The following is a 7,026-nucleotide window of genomic DNA, read 5'->3' as shown; positions in this document are numbered from 1 at the left end:
TCAGAGTTCGGGGGGGGGAGGGGACTCAGAGCCCCATAAGGTCAGCCACCCCCTGCTCCCTCCGCAGCCGCCGGTTCTCCTCTTTGAGCTTCTCCAGCTCCATCTCCAGTTCATGGAGCCTGGGGGGGTCAGCCCGCTGTGACCTCAGGTGGTTGTTCTCCTCCTCCATGCGGCTTATGCACTCCTCCAGCTCTATGTATTCACGGATCAGCTCCTGCTTGCTCATGTCCTGCAGGCTTTCCACGTGGTCCTTCATCATCAGGAACTGGGTGGTGGTGTAAGGGGCCACCGGTGGACCCTTGGCGAACATCTCGGCCCGCATCTGGGGCGCCCGCTGCGATTCCATCTCCTCCAGTCGCTTCTTCTCCTCCCAGGTCCGCTGGTTATATGACTTCCAGGACCTCTTCTTCTTGAAGGGTAGCTGGCGGTGCCTCTTTCTGCCCAGCTCCCTCCAAGGCCCCTCCGGCTCATGGCTGTCGCCCATGACCAGCTGACAATGGTGTTCCCTGTTGTCCGTAATAACAGATTGTACCATGAGGGCTTCGTAAGGGGTGCCCAATGGTTCTTCCTGACCCAGCTCCTGGGGATCCCAAGCCGAGTCTACACAATGGGCTGCTGCTGGTGGGCGGTACCCAGGTTGAGACCAATTTGACCTGGTGTTGTCACTCATGGGGCAATTCTGCTTGAAGTGACCGAGCTGTTTGCACCGGAAGCAGCGTTGTTCATTGTCCTCCTGGCGTGGATAGCGAGGGCTAGATGTCATCGGTCTGTTAGGCGGTTGGTATCTAGCGGCTGGTGGGTGTGAGGGCGCCGTTGGTCGTGGAGGTTGTACCCGTGGTGTGACCTGGTTTGTCTTGCGAGTATCCGCATATTCATCCGCCAACTTCGCGGCCTCTGGTAGAGTCATGGGCCTGCGATCTCTCACCCAATCTTTGACGTCCGTCTGGATGTGATTGTAAAATTGCTCCAGGAGCATTAGTTGCAAAATGTCCTCTGCGGTGGTGGCCTGGCTGCTGTTAACCCAGTTAGAGGCCGACAGGGACAACTGGCATGCCCACTCCGCGTAAGAGTCTTTCGTGGTTTTGCGTGAGTCCCTGAACTTCTGTCGGTGGGACTCTGGGGTTACTGCATAACGAGCCAGGAGCACTTCTTTAACCCTGGCGTAGCTATGGATATCCTGATCTGGCACGGTCCGGAAAGCATCAGAAGCTTTGCCTGACAGTTTGCCTGACAATATTGCAACCCAGTCTCCTCTAGATATTCGGTGCAGGTTACATTGTCGCTCAAAGTCTGCCAGGTAGTTATCAATTTCACAGTCCTTTTCATCAAAAGCTTTAAAAGCGCTAAACGGAATCTTCCTTGTGTCTGCTGTGCTGTACTCACTGTTCGGAGAAGGTGCGGCTGCTTGTTGGACTGCTGCCAGTTTTAACTGTAGTTCTGCGTCCCTTATTTCTTTAGCCTCCTTCGCTAACAGGTCCATCACTCTCAGCACCACATCTGCCGTTGGGTTCGGGCCGAACCACGCTAGCTTCTCTCTCATTAGCTTGTTGGCTGGCGATTCCTCCTCCTGAATCCCTGGTGTCTCCATCTCTTGTACTGCTGGCGTTGCTGCAATCCCGTCCTCCTGGTCTATCTCCATTGATTCTGCTATGATGACCCGCTCGGTTTTGTTGCTAGCAATCCTTCCAGGAACTTCCAGTAGTTCTTCCAGTGTCTGCTTGGAATCCGGGTGTAAAGGAGAGTAGAAGGGAAAATCCCACTGCTACCAACCAATTGTGACGGTATCGGTATGATATCCCCGTCAAGCATTCCCTCCTCTCCATACAAGAACATCACAGGATCCCCCACACATGAGTCAAGACTGGATGCTGGAACCAAGACTGATTTATTGGCAGCTTGCTGCTGGTTATAAATACAGTTTTACAAGCTAAATCCTTAATCAAGGAACAATGGGAGCTCCACCCCCTTTTCACCCACTCTGGAGTTCTCATACAGAATATAGCCAGACAATTCGGAGCCGACCTGAGACACATTTTCTTTAAATAATGACATCAGGGAAGTTAATTACAAGGTGTACAGAACACATTAGCTGGGCAGCCTGGCACCGCATAATGAAGCAATCAGAATACACAACATGAGTCACCTCTAATCACAGTAAACAGGTTTAACATCCCTTTGAAATAAGAAACTAGCTGCAGACGGGTCATTAACATGTCAATAGCTTGTAACACATGAATCCATTTTACCTCTAACCCACAATTTAACCAAGCAGGGAGATTTACACTGACATATCCTTCACAGATCCCTACAAAGATTTGGTGCAGGCTGTCTGCTAGGTCTCCAGGTCTTATCCGAACTGAAGGTCAGCTTCCCAGGAAGTCATGTAGGAAGATTTAACTATTCGTAGAGAGAGTGATGAATAGATCACAGATATGCCCCCCCCCTTTGCTCCAAAGCCTGCCCACACCAGAGCTTTTAAGCGCACAGCATACAGCCCTTTGTCTAGCCACCATTTGAAGGATCTAGTGTCCATTCCGGGTGGGAATTCAGGATTGTGGAATATATGAGCCAGAGGGTGGGTTGAGGACACTAGGGTAGGCCGGTTTCGGAGGATGTCCCAATTGGCACAAGAGTGGGATAGAGTGGGGGCTAGGATTGGGGGTCTGCTTTTCTGGGGGCACCAGAGCAAAAAGTCCAAGGTAAAGCTAGGGACTGCCTGTCTTTCTATTCGGACCCAATCAGTTTTTTCATATCTGAAATAGATTGTGAAGAGTTGGGCTAGTCTCGCGGCCAAGTAATATTTTTGTAAGTTTGCTTTGGAGCGACATTAGGTGATCTTTCGTGATGGGGACAGGGAGGGATTGGAATAGGTCCTGGATTTTAGGGCGTAAGGTCATTTTGATGGAGTTTATTCTCCCTAGCCAGGAGAGGTCATGTTTAGCCCACTTCTGGAGGTCTACTTCCAGTTTTCAGTAGAAGGGCAGGTAGTTGTGAGTGTATAGGGTTTCAGTGAGGGCTGTTAAGGTGATCCTGAAATACCTAGTTGCAGATTCACTCCATGCAAACATGATTGCTGGAGCAGGGAGACTGTCTTTGTTGAAAGAGAGACGTTGAGGGCTTGTGATTTGGAGTAATTGATCTAGAGACCCAACATATTTGCAAATTCTGTTAGGACTTTGCAGAGATTGGGAATTTAGTTTAGAGGGGAGGTCAGAAATAGGAGGATGTCGTCTGCAAAAAGACCGCATTTGTGATTTTGGTCCCCACACGATACCCCTTTAATATTGGCGTATTGCTATGGCTAGGGATTCGATAGCGATGGCAAATATGAGTGGGGAGAGAGGGCATCCCTGTCTGGTTCCCCTGGCAATGTCTATAGGGCGACAGTAATAGCCTTGCAAGCAAATTTGTGCCTTAGGTTGGGAGTAGAGGGCACGTAGTAGCCCCATAAAGCGCTGTCCAAAGCCCCAGCGCTCCATGGGGGGAGAATATGTAGGACCATGACAGAGAGTCGAAGGCTTTTTGCAGGTCAAAAGCTAGGAGTAGACCCTGTTGTTTAGGGCTTCCGTCCTAACCAGTTTGTAGTATCGACACAATGTCTATTGCCCGTCTTACTTAGTCGGGGCCTTGTCTACCAGGCATGAAGCCTACTTGGTCTTAATGGATGTGCGAGCTAATGACGGAGGTGAGGCGTTTGGCTAATATTTTGGTTAATATTTTCAGGTCATTGTTTATTAACCTCTTCTCATCCCAGCCATGGTAATATGACAGCCGTCCGGGATGGCAGAGCCACCTAGCGGCCGTCATATGATGTACTCGGCTTCTCAGCCACTACATGCGCCCGACGCATCACTCGGGAGCCAGTGCGCGAGCCTGGTGCCCGCGAGGTGCCTGCGATCTCTCGTCACAGAGCAAGGCCGTGGATCTGTGTGTGTAAACACATCCTATCAGGGGAGAAGGAGACCGATTGTGTGTTCCTTGTATATAGTAATACCGATCAGTCACCTCCCCAGTCAGTCCCCTCCCCCCACAGTTAGAATTACTCCCTAGGTAACACATTTAACCCCTTGATCGCCCCTAGTGTTAACCCCTCCCCTGCCAATGACATTTATCCAGTAATCAGTGCATATTTATAGCAATGATCGCTGTATAATTGTCAATGGTCCCAAAATAGTGTTTAAAGTGTCCGATCTGTCCTGACTAGTAAAAAAAAAAAATGCCATAAATCTATCCCCTATTTTGTAGGTGCTATAACTTTTGCGCAAACCAATCAATATACGCTTATTGCGATTTTTTTTTTTTTACCAAAAATATGTAGAAGAATACATATCGGCCTAAACTGAGGAAGAAATTTTGTTTTTAGTTTTTAATTGGGATATTTATTATAGCAAAAAGTTAAAAATATTGGCCCAGATTCACGTAGGGAGCGCGTATTTGTGTTCGGGCGTAAACGTATCCTATTTACGCTACGCCTCCGCAACTTTGACAGGCAAGTGCAGTATTCACAAAGCAAAGTTGCGGCGGCGTAGCGTAAATTGGCCGGCGTAAGCCCGTCTAATTCAAATCTGTAAGATGTGGGCGCGTTGTATGCAAAATCATCGTGACCCCACGTAAATTACGCTTTTTACGAACGGCGCATGCGCCGTCCGTGAAAGTATCCCAGTGCGCATGCTCCAAATTAACCCGCAAAAGGCCAATGCTTTCGACGTGAACATAAATTACGCCCAGTCCTATTCGCGAACGACTTACGCAAACGACGTAATCGATGGAAAATTTGACGCTGGCCCGACGTCCATACTTAATATTGGCTGCGCCTCATATAGCAGGGGTAACTTTACGCCGGAAAAAGCCTTACGTAAACGGTGTATCTGTACTGCGACGGCCGGGCGTACATTTGTGAATAGGCGTATCTAGCTGATTTACATATTCTAGGCGTAAATCAGCATACACGCCCCTAGTGGCCAGCGTAAATATGCAGTTAAGATACGACGGCGTAGGAGACTTACGCCGGTCGTATCTTAGCAACATTTAAGTGTATCTCAGTTTGAGCATACGCTTAAAGTTGCGACGGCGCGGATTCGGACTTACGACGCCCATCGTAAGACTTTCTGAATCCGGGCCATTGTTTTTTTCAAAATTGTCTGTATTTTGTTTATAGCGCAAAAAAAAAACAGAGGTGATCAAATGGTACCTAAAGAAAGCTCTATTTGTTGGAAGTGACAATAGAGGAAGTCGGGGTTGTACCGTATAGGAAAATTAAGTTCCTGTAGCATGATGATGTCCAGGTTTAGGGATTTGTAGCGGTCAAAGGCTTTCCTTCATTTGAGGGGGGAGTTTAGGCCCTGGACATTGTGGGTGTCTATTTTAAGAACTCTCTCTTTGGGGTCTGCTATGAAGCTCAGTAGGGTCAAAATTGCTGTGTCTACCATCACTCACCCTTAGTTGTCTTCTTCCGGGACATCTTCAAGCAGGGTTTCTTGTTGGATCGACTGGCATCTCAGTTCGAGTCGTTGAGTAGGTACACAGGTGGTCTGTAATAGATAGGTGGATTAGGCTCATTAGAAGAGTAAAGTATAGGAAGCGAGTAGAGAGTAGTAGGGGACAGAGAAGAGAGAAGAAGGTCTCCTAGCGTGAAAGAGCTGGATCTCTGGGGGGGGGGGAAGAGGCCCCCCCGGGAACCTCAATCAGATAAAATAATAAGGGTCTGTCCTGTGAAGAATCAGACAGCCTAGCCCCCAGAGACCAAATGGGATTTGAGGGTTAGGTGGAGGCACATGGGGACCAGCCTAAGCTAGGGCGCCCCTGGTAATGATTCAGGAGTGTGTGACAACAGCCATCGGGAACAGGCAAGCAGGGGTTAAGGGTGAATTTTAAACTAATCTAGGTGGTCCTGCCCTCCCTTTCCCCTGGATTTTACAGCTAACTGACTGTACTGACACTCTGAAAGAGATGGCATCTGGCCAGCCTATACTGCTATCATAAGGAGGGGCCCTTTTATCAATAATGGCAATAAAGTCCACGTTGCAGATCTGATGTTCTTCACCGGTACGTGGGAGCTCGTTAACTGTAATCCAATTAAGTGTGGTGGTAAACAGTGGATTTCTTGTAGTGTGAAAGGATTTAGTTGTCTTAAGTACAATATTCAATAGATTCAGTAAAGTATTCATGGCGTGAAGGTTTCGGTGCAAGGTGTCCCTGTGTAACGGTGACAAAGAATGGATAAAGGTTGGGTGATTTGTCCTTTCCCCAAATACCACATCGCTCTAAAATCTTCAGGCAGGAACTCGTGTAGCGACACTCGTGCAGCAGATCCGTTGTCTTGATCTCCTGATATGAAGCTTGACAAACAACGAAAGATAGGCAACCGGAGTGGTGCTGGAAGGATGTCTGACAGCAAACGACAAAGCTAGACTCCTCAGGCTACAGGTTGGAAGCTGGACCTCCCCTCCTGTGTTTCATGGAGAGGTCCATCTTGCGTCAGGAAGAAAGCACCGAGCAGGCTTTCTGCTTCTTTTATAGCTACACCCAGCAATCTTGCTAACAGCAGCAAAGATTACTGGGATATGTAGTCTGGACACATAATCAGGTATAGCAATTATCTGGCGGGAGAACTACTCATCCCACAGTTCTTTACACTGGGCACACAAATATGATGTAATCTAATACACTGAGCACTAGAGGGACAGGTGAGCCTTTAAAAGACCCAGGATGCGGTGCTTTACAATTGTAGTCCATTTTGCTACACATTGATGGTCAGTGGGACAAATGCCCCTGCTTACCTTGGAAATCAATGGAAATAATTTTCTTTACATTGGTGATCAGTTGGAAGAATGCTCCTTCCATTGGTGATCAGTGGGAAGAATGCTCCTTACATTGGTGATCACTGGGAAGAATGTTCCTTACATTGGTGATCAGTGGGAAGAATGTTCCTTACATTGGTGATCAGTGGGAAGAATGTTCCTTACATTGGTGGTCAGTGGGAAGAATGTTCCTTACATTGGTGAACAGTCGGAAGAATGCCCCTTA

Source organism: Rana temporaria, chromosome 1 (genome assembly GCF_905171775.1).
Source record: "Rana temporaria chromosome 1, aRanTem1.1, whole genome shotgun sequence".
Classification (NCBI taxonomy): Eukaryota; Metazoa; Chordata; class Amphibia; order Anura; family Ranidae; genus Rana; species Rana temporaria.
Note: the sequence above shows the minus strand (reverse complement) of the source record.